Here is a 16,458-nt window from a genome sequence, read left to right on the forward strand (position 1 = left end):
CTCAATGGACTCCTATGAACCAGTCCAAGCCAGTCCTGCCTGCCACCCACCTAGAGAATCCTGCCTCACTCCAGCAACAGAAAAGAAATCAGCTCCCAACACAGGGAAGGCTATCAAGATGAAAGGAGCCCCAGGTTTCAGAGGATGTGAACGATGCCGTCCCAGAGCTTCGTTACGCTCAGTTACTACCTTATTTGTCTAATTCATTCTGGCAAATTAAGTCAGTGCTGGTTTTCCAATCCTATTCTCCTGGCAGAATGAAACAACAGTGGCAATAGAAAACTGGCCATAATGGGGGTGTTTAGAACACTTTTGAACACTGCTTCCAGAGTCTTAACATTCCCTGACACTGAAAAATGCCAGATAATCACACCCTCTGGGGATGTGGTTAGGGGCACTGGAGCTAGAGGCAGGCCTCTTCCTTATCCAAAAAGAGAGAAAAGTCCACAGTGCAGGGTCCAGTGATGCTCTCCCAGCTACACGTGCATTCTGTGTCTCCACTGCTGCACTGGTGAAGTCGGCTAAAACTGGTATGAGTCTTGAATTTAAATAAGGACTGCCCTCACACATGATGCTAGGATATAGGTGATTTCCCAACCTGGCAGCATGGAGGGTGTAGAGAGAGAAGAGCAGATCAGCCGGAGAGGCCAGGCATCTCATAGCCCTCTGATTTGAAGACCCTCCACTCCAGAGGTTGCCCATGAAGGAAGTTAGGAACATCCCTGGGGCACTGGCCAGGCAAGAGGAAGGAGGCCAGTCCCTGCCTGTGGATTCTCTGGTGACCAGTGCTGGGGTTAATGATACCCTCCCACCCCCACCAAGGATGAAAAACAAGGTGAGGAGCAGACCTCTGACTTCCCTGGGCTCAGCCAGAGCTGTCTCCAGCCTCTGGGAGGATGACCCAACTGAAAGTTTCTCTTACACTGGTCACTCACTTCGTTATTAAAAGCACTAAATCTCTGAGCTTCCCTGTCACTAACTGGGGAGGGTCAGAAAGGAACAACAAAGAATCTTGGGCAAGGGCTTACCAAGCCCTGCAGTAAAACTTCAGCTTCTAACTTATCACTTTCAATAACTCATGTTGCCTGCATTTAGAGGTTCAGTGACTTTCCTTCTCAAGGTCATGGAATCCTCCAGCTGCCTCTGGTCCTGTCCCATGTGGTGCAAATCTTGCTTCTATACTTATAGATGGGCCCAGCACCCACTAGACCCCCAAGCAGATTGCTGCTTTGATGCATGGCAGGGGAAGGGTGGGGAGGGTCTTAGAGTGGGGATACATAGGCTGTGTGGAGAAAAGCAAGATGCTGCACTCCCTGACAGGTCCTGCTGTGAGGGCAGAGGCTCAGGGTGAGGGTCCTGTGTGAGCTTCTATTGCTCCATGTTCTCCTTTGACCAGCCGTGTGACTCCAATTAAGACAAAATTCAACACTCATTTATAATTAAAACTCTCCAGAAAGCAGGAATAGAAGGAACATACCTCAACATAATAAAAGCTATATATGACAAACCCACAGCAAGCATCACCCTCAATGGTGAAAAATTGAAAGCATTTCCCCTGAAATCAGGAACAAGACAAGGGTGCCCACTCTCACCACTACTATTCAACATAGTGTTGGAAGTTTTGGCCACAGCAATCAGAGCAGAAAAAGAAGTAAAAGGAATCCAGATAGGAAAAGAAGAAGTGAAACTCTCACTGTTTGCAGATGACATGATCCTCTACATAGAAAACCCTAAAGACTCTACCAGAAAATTACTAGAGCTAATCAATGAATATAGTAAAGTTGCAGGATATAAAATTAACACACAGAAATCCCTTGCATTCTATATACTAACAATGAAAAAACAGAAAGAGAAATTAAGGAAACAATACCATTCACCATTGCAACAAAAATAATAAAATACTTAGGAGTATATCTACCTAAAGAAACAAAAGACCTATACATAGAAAACTATAAAACACTGATGAAAGAAATCAAAGAGGACACAAACAGATGGAGAAACATACCGTGTTCATGGATTGGAAGAATCAATATTGTCAAAATGGCTATTCTACCCAAAGCAATCTACAGATTCAATGCAATTCCTATCAAGCTACCAACGGTATTTTTCACAGAACTAGACCAAAGAATTTCACAATTTGTATGGAAATACAAAAAAACCTCGAACAGCCAAAGTAATCTTGAGAAAGAAGAATGGAACTGGAGGAATCAACCTGCCTGACTTCAGACTCTACTACAAAGCCACAGTCATCAAGACAGTATGGTACTGGCACAAAGACAGAAATATAGATCAATGGAACAGAATAGAAAGCTCAGAGATAAATCCATGAACCTATGGACACCTTATCTTTGACAAAGGAGGCAAGGATATACAATGGAAAAAAGACAATCTCTTTAACAAGTGGTGCTGGGAAAACTGGTCAACCACTTGTAAAAGAATGAAACTAGAACACTTTCTAACACCATACACAAAAATAAACTCAAAATGGATTAAAGATCTAAATGTAAGACCAGAAACTATAAAACTCCTAGAGGAGAACATAGGCAAAACACTCTCCGACATAAATCACAGCAGGATCCTCTATGATCCACCTCCCAGAATATTGGAAATAAAAGCAAAACTAAACAAATGGGACCTAATGAAACTTAAAAGCTTTTGCACTACAAAGGAAACTATAAGTAAGGTGAAAAGACAGCCCTCAGATTGGGAGAAAATAATAGCAAATGAAGAAACAGACAAAGGATTAATCTCAAAAATATACAAGCAACTCCTGCAGCTCAATTCCAGAAAAATAAATGACCCAATCAAAAAATGGGCCAAAGAACTAAACAGACATTTCTCCAAAGAAGACATACAGATGGCTAACAAACACATGAAAAGATGCTCAACATCACTCATTATCAGAGAAATGCAAATCAAAACCACAATGAGGTACCATTACACGCCAGTCAGGATGGCTGCTATCCAAAAGTCTACAAGCAATAAATGCTGGAGAGGATGTGGAGAAAAGGGAACCCTCTTACACTGTTGGTGGGAATGCAAACTAGTACAGCCGCTATGGAAAACAGTGTGGAGATTTCTTAAAAAACTGGAAATAGAACTGCCATATGACCCAGCAATCCCACTTCTGGGCATACACACTGAGGAAACCAGATCTGAAAGAGACACATGCACCCCAATGTTCATCGCAGCACTGTTTATAATAGCCAGGACATGGAAGCAACCTAGATGCCCATCAGCAGATGAATGGATAAGGAAGCTGTGGTACATATACACCATGGAATATTACTCGGCCATTAAAAAGAATTTCATTTGAACCAATCCTAATGAGATGGATGAAACTGGAGCCCCTTATACAGAGTGAAGTAAGCCAGAAAGATAAAGAACATTACAGCATACTAACACATATATATGGAATTTAGAAAGATGGTAACGATAACCCTATATGCAAAACAGAAAAAGAGACACAGAAATACAGAACAGACTTTTGAACTCTGTGGGAGAATGTGAGGGTGGGATATTTCAAAAGAACAGCATGTATACTATCTATGGTGAAACAGATCACCAGCCCAGGTGGGATGCATGAGACAAGTGCTCGGGCCTGGTGCACTGGGAAGACCCAGAGGAATCAGGTGGAGAGGGAGGTGGGAGGGGGGATCGGGATGAGGAATATGTGTAAATCTATGGCTGATTCATATCAATGTATGACAAAACCCACTGAAATGTTGTGAAGTAATTAGCCTCCAACTAATAAAAAAAAAAAAAATAAGATAATAATAAAAAAAAAGATACTCAACCTCTCTGAGCTTATTGCTTCATCTGCTAGGGGAAGACATAATGCTGCCTATTGCAATGTGTTGTTGTCCAGATGTAATGAGACAATGACTGGACAGTGTTTCATCTAACACTTAATAAATGCTCATCTTTGCTGTAAATAGCCTCACAGCTCTACTCCTGTGCCAAACTCCTCTTCCATGATAATCTCAACAACTCTGTGAGTAGATAGCAACACCCAAGCTGATAAATGAGGAATCCAGGCTTCTTGGAAAGGAGAATGAAGTTGCCTGAGGCCACACACAACGACAAGGCAGAAGACAGAGATTTCAGCCTCAGGCTGACACCATCCCACTCAGAATTGTCAGTTTTGCCCCCATGCTGAGAAAGCCTGCTATCTCTCAGTAGTTTTCAGCATTTTCTTCTCCTGTGGCATTTGACAAATGTCCCTGAAGTCACACATCAGCAAGGGAAACTTATAGTCAGGGCCTGGCCCCATCAGAGCGGGTGGACCTGCTGCAAGCCAGGAGGGAGCAGGGCTTGGATGAGGCCCAGGGGGTCCAGGTGGCTTGAGAAGCCTCCAAGGACTCCAAGTTGAGACCTAGCCATGGCCTGTCTCTCACATCTGTCCTTGAACCTTAACATGATTCCAGAGGACAGGCTTTGGGGAGACAAATAACTAGGGTCACTCTAGGCTCCAGATATCTTTTCAGTGCAAAGGTCAGGAAGAAACCACTCCAGGGAGAACCAACATGACTCCGCCTATGTGTTGAGAATGATGCTATCACCAGGTGATAACTTCCGTAAAGCCAGTGCTCTGTGCCGGCTGCTCTGCTGAATACTCAGCATCTATCATTCTGCTGTGACAGCTCACTGAGGTGGGCTCTACCTTTATACTCATTTAACAGATGAGGGGGCATCCCTGGTGGCTCAGATGGTAAAGAACTTGCCTGTAACGCAGGAGACCTGGGTTCAATCCCTGGGTTGGGAAGATCTCCTGGAAGAGGGCCTGGCAACCTACTCCAGTATTCTTGCCTAGAGAATCCCCACCAACAGAGGAGCCTAGTGGCTACAGTCTGTGGGGTCGCAAAGAGTCAGACATGACTGAGCAAATTAAGCATGGCACAATAGATGAGGAAGCTGAGGCCTACCTCGGTCTCAAATGCATGAGAGCTGAGATTGAAGCCCAGGTCTGTCATCCTGAAGCTGCTCTGCCACCTTCTCACCTTCTCATCCAACATGGGAGATGCCAAGTTGAGATCTCTCCAAGTCAGGACCAGTAAATTGAACCTGGAGTCCCCTTGGAGGACATTTGTCTTCTGGAGAGGATTGTCTGAGTCTTGACAGTGATCTGAGATGGGTCAGAGGGATGAAGAGGTCAGGGATCCTCTCCCTCCCTATACCTTCCCCCAGCCCCCAGGAGCTCTACTTCCATCTTAAAGGGGCAGGAACTAAGCCCAACACCTGAGGTGGCCCTACCACGCAGGTGCTAGTGTGACAGGCAGGGTCTAGAGCATATGCCACTAGTGCAGGGTGTCCTAGCAGTTAGGACCACTGACATTAGGGTCACATGGAGTGGAGTTTGAGCCCCATCTCTGCAGCAGTGTGTCCTTTAACAAATTACATTACCTCTCTGTGTGCACCTGTGCTCACCTGTGAAATGGGGAGACAGTGGAAACAGTGGCAGGCTTTATTTTCTTGGGCTCCAAAATCACTGCAGATGGTGACTGCAGCCAGGAAATTAAAAGACGCTTACTCCTTGGAAGAAAAGTTGTGACCAAACTAGACAGCGTATTATAAAGCAGAGACATTACTTTGCCAACAAAGATGCGTCTAGTCAAGGCTATGGTTTTTCCAGAAGTCATGTATGGATGTGAGAGTTGAACTGTAAAGAAAGATGAGCACTGAAGAATTGATGTTTTTGAATTGTGGTGTTGGAGAAGACTCTTGAGAGTCCCTTGGACTGCAAGGAGATCCAACCAGTCTATGCTAAAGGAAATCAATCTTGAATATTCATTGGAAGGACTGATGTTGAAGCTGAAACTCCAATACTTTGGCCACCTGATGCAACTGACTCATTGGAAAAGACCCTGATGCTGGGAAAGACTGAAGGTGGGAAGAGAAGGGGACGACAAAGTATGAGATGGTTGAATGGCATCACCAACTCAATGGACATGCGTTTGAGTAAACTCTGGGAGTTGGTGATGAACAGGGAGGCCTGGCGTGCTGCAGTCCATGGGGGTGCAAAGAATCAGACACGACTGAGCGACTGAACTGAACTGAACTGAACTGAAATGCGACTGAGGATAGCTAGGTTTTAAGATTGTTTCGACTATTATAAGAAAATAATAACAAACAGAGCTAATATTATAACACATGTACTTTGTGCCAAACAGTATTCTGAATGCTTTAACCCAAAGTGCTGAAGTCTGGGTTGCAATGCAGGTAGGCTGGATCCAGAATCTGTGCTCTGAAAAGCTGGGTGAAAATGAATGTGAAGTCCTAAGAACAAGTTCTTAGAACAAGGCCTGGAACTTCCTAAAACCAGGACTTCTCCTGGTTTGTTCTGCATGCAAACTTGCATCAGGATCACCTTGGGCTGGGAAGAGGAAAGCAGGAGTAAGTGAGGGTACCTGTTTGAATTACAGATTCTCTAGCCTTATCTGATACTTACTGAGTCAGAATCACCTCTGGCCTGGGATCAGCATTTTGAAAAGACACCTCTGCTCCTAACCAGGTAATTCTTAGGCCCCATAAAGAATTAGCATCAGGGATGAAGTGGGCCATTAAAGCTGTTATGAATTTATTTCACAAGTTTTAATACTAAAGATCTAAAGCCCTGTATTCTGGAGCAAAAGCCCTGGCACAGATAGGGCACTGTACCTCAGATGAGTCAATTTCTTGTCTCAGATTTCCCATATGTCTAATCAATATCCTGGACCCCATGCTGCCAACCTCATGGGACCCATGTGAGCATGAAGGGATGGTGACTGAAGAGACTGCCCGTAGTAAAGCAGGCAAGTCCAGAGTCATACTGCCTGCCCCAAGATCAAATCCTAGCTCTGCCAGTGATGTCATTTTAATTTCCTTGACTAGATTTTAAAATTATTTTCTAAGTGATTGCCCCAGGGATTACCATTAATGTTAATTTAAAAAAATCTATTGTTCACAATAATGCTGATTTGATTTCAAAAGTATAAAAAAAACTTTGTTCCAATAAAGTTCTATTACCTCCCCCTCCCTGTGCTATTATTGTTATGCAAATTACCTTCATATGGTCTAAGTTCATCAACACAGATTTATAATAATTGCCTTGTGCAGTTGTCTTTTGAATCAGATATGAGAAGAAAATGATTACAAAAATTGCATTTATGCTGCTTTCTATTATTTACCTGTTTAGATACCTTGATAGTGCTCTTCATTTCTTCATTTGGGTTAAAGCTGTCATCCAATGTCTTTTTATCTCAACCTGAAGACTGTTTTCAGTATTCCTTGTAGGGCAGCTCTGCTAGTATAGATATTCGGTTTGGGTGTTTTTTTTTGTTTTTGTTTTTGGTTTTTTTTGCATATCTGATAATATCTTAATTGCCCCTTCAGTTTTGAGGAATATTTTGCATCCATATAAATTTCTTGGTTGACATTTTTCTTTAAGATCTTCCCTGTGAATATGTCCTCCCACTGCCTTTGGGTTTCCGTGGTTGCTGATGAGGAATCAGCTGTTAATATTACTGATAATTCCTCAGCTGTAATGAGTCCCTTGTCTCTTGATGCTTCCAAGGTATCTTTGTCTTTAGCTTTTTGAAAGTTTGGCTATTGTGTTTCTTGTGTGTATCTCTCTGAATTTATCTTACTTAGAGTTTGTTGTGGTTACTTAACGTATATGCAGAGTACATCATGAGAAATGCTGAGCTGGAGGAAGCACAAGCTGGAATCAGGATTGCTGGGAGAAATCTCAATAACCTCAGATATGCAGATGACACCACCCTTATGGCAGAAAGTGAAGAAGAACTAAAGAGCTTCTTGATGAAAGTGAAAGAGGAGAGTGAAAAAGCTGGCTTAAAGTTCAACATTCAGAAAACTAAGATCATGGCATTCGGTCCCATCACTTCATGGCAGATAGATGGGGAACCAGTGGAAACAGGGGCTGACTTTATTTTTTTGGGCTCCAAAATGACTGCAGATGGTGATTGCAGCCTTGAAATTAAAGATGCTTACTCCTTGGAAGGAAAGTTATGACCAACCTAGATAGCATATTAAACAGCAGAGACATTACTTTGCCAACAAAGGTCTGTCTAGTCAAAGCTATGGTTTTTCCAGTTGTTATGTATGGATGTGAGATTTGGACTATAAAGAAAGCTGAACACCGAAGAATTGATGCTTTTGAACTGTGGTGTTGGAGAAGACTCTTGAGCATCCCTTGGACTGCAGGAAGATCCAACCAGTCCATCCTAAAGGAGATCAGTCCTGGGTGTTCATTGGAGGGACTGATGTTGAAGCTGAAACTCCAATACTTTGGCCACCTGATGCGAAGAGCTGACTCATTTGAAAAGACCCTGATGCTGGGAAAGATTGAGGGCAGGTGGAGAAGGGGACAACAGAGGATGAGATGGTTGGATGGCATCACCAACTCAATGGACATGGGTTTGGGTAGACTCCAGGAGTTTGTGATGGACAGGGAGGCCTTGCATGCTGCGGTTGATGGGGTCACAAAAAGTCGGACATGACTGAGTGATTGAACTGAACAAATTAGATTCCCACTGTCCTTTGAGTTTGTTGTTGTCATTGGTTCTGTTATTGTTGTTGTTGTTATTAATATCCCTGCTGCTGCTTCCTTGCTTAGTGAATTTACTGAACTAATTCAATGAAGTCTGTATTTCCCGTTATGTGTGGTCACTATAGTCTCTGCTGAGATAACTTCATTTCAGTTCAGTTTAGTCTTTCAGTCATGTCTGACTCTTTGTGACCCCACGGACTGCAGCACGCCAGGCATCCTTGTCCATCACCAACTCCCAGAACTTACTCAAATGCATGTCTATTGAGTCAATGATGCCATCCAAACATCTCATCCTCTGTCATCCCCTTCTCCTCCCCCCTTCAATGTTTCCCAGCATCAAAGTCTTTTCCAATGAGTCAGTTCTTTGCATCAGGTGGCCAAAGTATTGGAGTTTCAGCTTCAACATCAGTCCTTCCAATGAACACCCAGGACTGATCTCCTTTAGGATGGACTGGTTGGATCTCCTTGCAGTCCACGGGATGCTTAAGAGTCTTCTCCAACACCACAGTTCAAAAGCATCAATTCTTTGGTACTCAGCTTTCTTTATAGTCCGACTCTCACATCGATATATGACCACTGGGAAAACCATAGCTCTGACCATACGGACCTTTGTTGACAAAGTAATGTCTCTGCTTTTTAATATGCTATCTAGGTTGGTCATAACTTTCCTTCCAAGGAGTAAGCGTCTTTTAATTTCATGGTTGCAGTCACCATCTGCAGTGATTTTGGAGCCCAAAAAAATAAAGTCTGCCACTGTTTCCCCATCTATCTGCCATGAAGTGATGGGACCGAATGCCATGATCTTAGTTTTCTGAATGTTGAACTTTAAGCCAGCTTTTTCACTCTCCTCTTTCACTTTCATCAAGAGGCTCTTTAGTTCTTCTTCACTTTCTGCCATAAGGGTGGTGTCATCTGCATATCTGAGGTTATTGATATTTCTCCTGGCAATCTTGATTCCAGCTTGTGCTTCCTCCAGCTCAGCATTTCTCATGTTGTACTCTGCATAGAAGTTAAATAAGCAGGGTGACAATATACAGCCTTGAGGTACTCCTTTTCCTATTTGGAACCAGTCTGTTGTTCCATGTCCAGTTCTAACTGCTGCTTCCTGACTTGCATACAGGTTTCTCAAGAGGCAGGTCAGGTGGTCTGGTATTCCCATCTCTTTCAGAATTTTCCACAGTTTGTCATGATTCACACAGTCAAAGGCTTTGGCTTAGCCAATTAAGCCTTAAGCAACCGCTATAGATTTTAATCTTCTGGTCATTTTATTTAATAGAATCACAGTCTTTTGTGACTGGTTTCTTTCACTTAGTATATTTTCAAAATTCATTTGTGTTATAACATGTGAAAGTGAAAGTCGCTTGGTCATGTCCGACTCTTGCGACCCTAGGCCCGAATACTGGAGTGGGTAACCTTTCCCTTCTCCAGGAGATCTTCCCAACCCAGGGATCAAACCCAGGTCTCCCGTATTGCAGGCAGATTTTTTACCAGCTGAGCCACAAGGGAAGCCCAAGAATACTGGAGTGGGTAGCCTATCCCTTCTCCCGACCCAGTGGATCTTCCCAACCCAGGAATTGAACTGGGTCTCCTGTGCTGCAGGCAGATTCTTTACCAACCGAGCTATGAGGGAAGCTCATGTGATAACATATATTAGTACTTACTATTTTTTATGATCCCATAATATCCTGTTCTTTGGATAAAGTACATTTTGTTTATCCATTTATCAATTGATGGATATTTGGGGTTTTTTTTTTCAACTTTTTGGCTATTATGAATAATATTGTTATAAACATTTTGTACAAGTTTTGTGTGAACATATGCCTTTATTTCTCTTGAGTATATACTGAGGAATGGAATTGGTAGGTCATATGATAATTCTGGGCTTCCCTGGTGTCTCAGCTGGTAAAGAATCTGTCTGCAATGCAGGAGATTTCCTGCAATGCAGGAGACCCAGGTTCGATCCCTCGGTTGGGAGGATCTAGAGAAGAAAATGGCAATCCACTCTAGTATTCTTGCCTGGGAAATCCCATGGACAGAGAAGCCTTGTGGGCTATAGTCCATGAGGTCACAAGAGTCTGACACAACCTGGTGACTAAATCAGTACCACCACCACTTGATAACTCTATGTTTAACATTTTGAGTAAATGCCAGACTGTTTTCCAAATGACTACACTCTCTACATTCCCACTAGAAATGTGTAAGGGTTCCAATTTCTCCTTTATTCCAGTGGGTATGATGTGGTTTTGACTTGCATTCCCTTGATAACTAATGATATGGAGCATATTTTACTCTGCTTCTTCGCCATTCATATATCATCTCTTGAAAATGTTACATTTAAATAATCTGTCCACTTTAATTGTATTATTTGTCTTCTGGTTGCTGAGTTGTAGGAGTTTTTAAAATATAGTCTATGATTATTAGACATAGGAGTTTCAAATAAATTTTTTTCCAATCTTTGGCTTGGCTTTTCACTTTCTTGATAGTGGTCTTTGAAGAACAAAAGTTTTAAAAACTTTTGTTGAATTCCATTTACCATTCTTTTTTTTTTTTTGGTTACTTGGGCTTTAGGTATTGTTGCCAAGCCCAAGACCATGCAGTTATATCCCCATAGTTTCTTCTAAGAGTTTTGGAGATTCGTGTCTTACATTTATGTATGAACCATTTTGAGTTATTTTTTCATATAATTTAAGGGAAAGTACAACTTAATTCTTTTGCATGTGGCAATCCAGTTGTTGCAGTATCATTGGTTGAAAAGACTGTTTTTTTTCCATTGACTTGTCTTGGCACTTTTCTTAAAAATCAATTGACCACAGAACTATATGGGTTCATTTTTGGACTCTCAATTATATTTCATTGATTATATGTCTGTCTTTATGCCAGTTGCATGTTGTCTTTATTAGTACTGCATTCTAGAAAGTTTTGAAGTCAAAAAATGTGAATTATCCTACTTTGTTTCTCTTTTCCAAAATTGTTTTGGCTGTTCTGGATCATTTGCAATGCCACCTGTATTTTAGTATCAGTTTGTCAACTTCTAAGCCAAGTTATCTGAGATATTAATAGGGATTGTACTGGATTCTGTAGGTCAATTTTGGGAGTATTGCCATCTTAACAATACTGGGTCTTCCAACCCATGAACATGGAATATTTGTCCATTTATTTATATCACCTTTAATTAAAGAATCCACCTGCAATGCATGTGTTTGATCCCTGGGTTGCAAAGATCCCCTGGAGAAGGAAATGGCTACTCAGTTCAGTATTCTTGCCTGGGAAATCCCATGGACAGAGGAGCCTGGTGGGCTACAATTCATGGGGTCACAAAAGAGTCAGACACGAGTTAGTATTAACAACAACAAAAGTTTTCAGAGTATAGTTTTTGCACTTTTTTGGTTAAATCTATTCCTTAGTAATTTATTTATTTGACACTATTGTAAATGTTTTCTTTATGTCATTTTTGGTTTGTTCATTGCCAGTGTGAGTGAAAGTCACTCAGTCATGTCTGACTCTTTGCGACCCCTTGGAATAGTCCATGGAATTCTCCAGGCCAGAATACTAGAGTGGGTAGCCATTCCCTTCTCCAGGGGATCTTCCCAAACCAGGGATCGAATCCAGGTCTCCTGCATTGCAGGCAAATTGTTTACCAGTTGAACCACCAGGGAAGCCAGTGTATAGAAATGTAATTGTTTTTGTATATTAATCTTGAATCCTATAGCATTGCTGAATTCAGTCTTCCTAACAGATTTTTAGTGGATTGAAGTTTTTTATTAGTTCTAGTAAATTTGGTGGATGACTTAGGGCTTTCTGTACACAAAATCATGTCATCTGCAATTAAAAATATTTTAACTTCTCCCTTTCCAAAATGTTTGCCACCCCCCCTTTTTTTTCTACCTAATTATCCTGGCTAGAATCTCTAGTATGATACTGAATAGAAGTGGATATAGAGTGGAGTTAGAAGACAAGAGAGCTCAGTGTAGGTGTCCTTGGTTCTTTTCTAGTCCTCCTATTTAGGCAGGAATTGTTGGGTAAATAGGTCTGACCCACTCATTATAAGTAGAAGCAGCATGTTTCAGTTCTGGTCAGGATGCTTAAACCAACACGAGACACTCTCCTCTTTCTTCTCTCAAACCCCCAAAGTTTTTTTTTTTTTTTTTTTTCCTCTTACACAGTAAGAGGAAACTTTCCAGATGGTGGCTACTTCAAAAGTCTGGTTTCCTGGGTGAAGAACATATAGAACAGGGCCACAGCTGGCCACTGATGGACATGTCACCCAAACAAGAAATTAGGAGTGGGAAGAAGCCACTCCCTAACTCTATATAATGAAATAATAGCATGACCATACAACTTCCCTGGTGGCGCAATCAATAAAGAATGCACCTGCACAGGAGACCCAGGTTCCATCTCCAGGGGAAGATCCCCTGGAGAAGGAATTGGCAGCCCACTCCAGTATTCTTATCTGGGAAGTCTCATGGGCAGAGGAGCCTGGCAGGCTCCAGTCCATAGGGCTGTAAGAGTCAGAAACAGCTTAGCAACTAAACCACCAACACCTCCAACAACACTCCTCTGTGCTTTGCATGGTTGTCTCCCGAGGCTTAGAAAAATCAATTCATTTGCTTGAATCCCTGGGAAGGGAGGGGCTGGAAAGTGAATTCAGGTATGACTCATAGCCCTTGCCTCAACTGCCCCTTTCAATGACCACACCAGACACTGGACTTTGCTGGTCTTGTCCCAGACCTCTTGGGGTGGCTCACTTGGTGCAGACCTGCCCTGACAGTCAGAAAGTGCTTCTTCTCTTTGAATTCTTGTCTGCCTCCTGGAAGATTCTAGCAACTGGTTCTCATTTTGTCCTCTGGAGCCACACAAAATGAGTCTGGTATGCTCAGAAACTGCAAAGTAGATTTAAGAAACTCCACTAAGGTGTATAATCTCATAGACAGGATGCAAATGTTCTGTCCTTTGGATTTTTTTCATAATTACCAGAAAATTGCAATGAAAATTGCAAGGATTAAAGACTTGACTGAAAATGATGTTGTATTGTATCATCAAGAAAGTACAAATAAACTGGAATTCCTGCACAATAAGGTCAGCTAGAATTTGCATTAAATTAGGAGGCAGGGCCAGGGCCATTAATTCCATGAGGACCAACAATGACCTTCTGAGATTTGTTTAGGAAACTGAAAAGCAGGGAGATTTGAGGTCTTTCTTTAAAAGATAAATTGATTATTAACAACATACTCAATGGTGAAATCCTGAAAAAACTTTTCCTCTAAAATCTGGGAAACAAAAAATATGCCCACTTTTACCACTTCTATTCAACAGAGTACTGAAAATTCTAGTTGGAGCAATCAGATCATTTGTAAAAATGAATAATCTGAAAAGGAAATTAAGAGAACAATCCCATTTACAATAGTATCACAAAGAATAAAATAATAAGAAGTTAGGTTAAACTGATGAAGTGAAAGACCTGTACACTAAAAACTAAAAAACATTGCTGAAAAAAAAAATAAAATAAAATAAAAAACATTGCTGAAAGAAATGTAAGAAGATGCAAATAAATGAAAATATATTTTATGCTCATGGATTTGAAGACTTTTATTATAAATTTAATATTAATATTAATGCTATTCAAAGCAATCTAAAGATTCAATTCAATCTTGATGATTTTTTGCAGAAATAGAAAAATCCGTTCTGAAATTAATAAAGAATCTCAAGAGATCCTGAATAGCCAAAAATATCTTGAAAAAGAACAAAGTTGGAGGTCTTACACTTTCTGATTTCAAAACATATTACAGACTACAGTGATCAAAAAAGTGTAGCACTGGCATAAAGACAGAAAATATATACCAATTAAATAATCTGCCTGCAATGCAGGAGACCCAGTATCAATCCCTGGATCAGGAAGATCCCCTGGAGAAGGAAACTGCAACCCACTCCAGTATTCTTGCCTGGAGAATCCCCTAGAGAGAGGAGCCTGGTGGGCTAAAGTCCATGGGATTGCAAAAAGTCGGACACGACTGAGCAGCTAACACTTTCAAATAGTATACAGAACCCAAAGATAAAGCCTTGCATGTGTGATCCAGTGATTTTCAGCAAGTTCCAAGAACATTCAATGAGGAAAGAGCCGACTTTTTATTTAATGGTATTGGGAAAACTGAATATCTATATGCAAAAGAATGAAGGTGGACCCTTATCTTGCAATATATGCAAAGATTACCCCAAATTAGATTCAGAACCTAAATGTAAGAGTTAAAACTAAAACTTTTAGAAGAAAACATAGGTGAAAACTTCACATTGGATTCAGCAATGATTGATTTGATATGGACACCAAAAGCAGAGATAACAAAAGAGAAAAAAAAAATAGATGAACTCGAGTCCATTAAAAATTTTGTAAAAACTTTTTTGTCATACTTCAAATGACATGATTAACCAAGTAATAAGGCAACCCATAGGATGGAAGAAAATATTTTCAAATCATATATCTGATAGAAAAATGCAAATCAAAACCACTTTATACTCATTAGGATGTCCATAATCTAAACAATAGAAAATAATAAGTATTGATGAGGATGGAACGCTTGGACACTGCTGGTGGGAATGTAAAATGGTGCACCCACTGTGGAAAATGATGACAGTCCTTTAAGAAAAATGCAGAATATAATCCAGCAATTCTACTTCTGGATAGATGCCTCAAAAAACTAAAAGTCGAGACTAAAAAGATATCTTTGTATTAAGATTCGTAACAGCTTTATTCACAGTAGCCGAAAGATGCCCCATTCATTCTGTCAATCCACTCATTGACAGACGAACGGATAAACAAAATGTAGTGTGTGTGTGTGTGTGTATATATATGTATATATGTGAATATATATATACACACACACTACTCAGCCTTAAACAGTATATGTACATATATGTACAGTATACGCACATATATGTGTGTATATATATATACACACACTACTCAGCCTTAAAAAGTAGTGAAATTCTGAAATATGCTATGATGTGGATGAACCTTGAAGACATTATGCTCTATAAAATAAGCCAGACACAAAAGAACAAATATTATATAAGTCTACCCATATGAAGTACCTGGAATAGTTAAATTATTAGAGACAGAAACTAGAATAGTGGTTACCAGGTACTAGGGATAGGGGGTGGGGAATGAAGAGTTAATGTTTAATGGGTACAGAGTTTCAGTGTGGAATGATGAAATTCTGGCAGTGGATGGTAGTGATATGAATATACTTAATGCCACTCACTTATAATTTAAAATGATTAAAATGGTAAATCTTATGTTATATATATTTTACCACAATTAAAATGTAAAATATATATAGAAGCTCACATTTTAACAAATACAAAACAGAAAATTCCAGATTTGTTAATTGTGAGTGCTGGAAGAATTTTTGGAGAAGAAAATGGCAACGCACTCCAGTATTCTTTCCTGAAGAATCCCCATGGACAGAGAAGCCTGGCGGGCCACAGCTCACGGGATCGCAAAGATTCGAACATGACTGAAGTGACTTAGCAGACCAACTTCTTTTTCCAGGTTGGATAACATTTATCCACTACCACCACCTATTCCATCCTACTCCCCGCTCCCAGGAAGAAGAGACTTGCTCAAGGACAAGCAGCCAGTTTACGGGAACCTGGAACTAGAACACAGACTTTCTGACACCTCCCAGTGACCTTCTCACTGCGTCGCTTAGTCTTGGTTACCCCTCAGCTTTGATAATGAAAGTTACCAGATGGTCATCAGAGTAGTAGGGAACACCATGGTGGTAAAAGCAGAGCCTTCTCTTCATATACCTGTGTGGTCCACAAGAAACAGAGGGTTATGGGTGATGGGGAAGGGCCTGAATCTCCCAACCTCTCTTTCACTTCCTACTTCCAAGCACACAAATCGCAACTTCTCA

Source organism: Dama dama, chromosome 8 (assembly GCF_033118175.1).
Source record: "Dama dama isolate Ldn47 chromosome 8, ASM3311817v1, whole genome shotgun sequence".
NCBI lineage: Eukaryota > Metazoa > Chordata > Mammalia > Artiodactyla > Cervidae > Dama > Dama dama.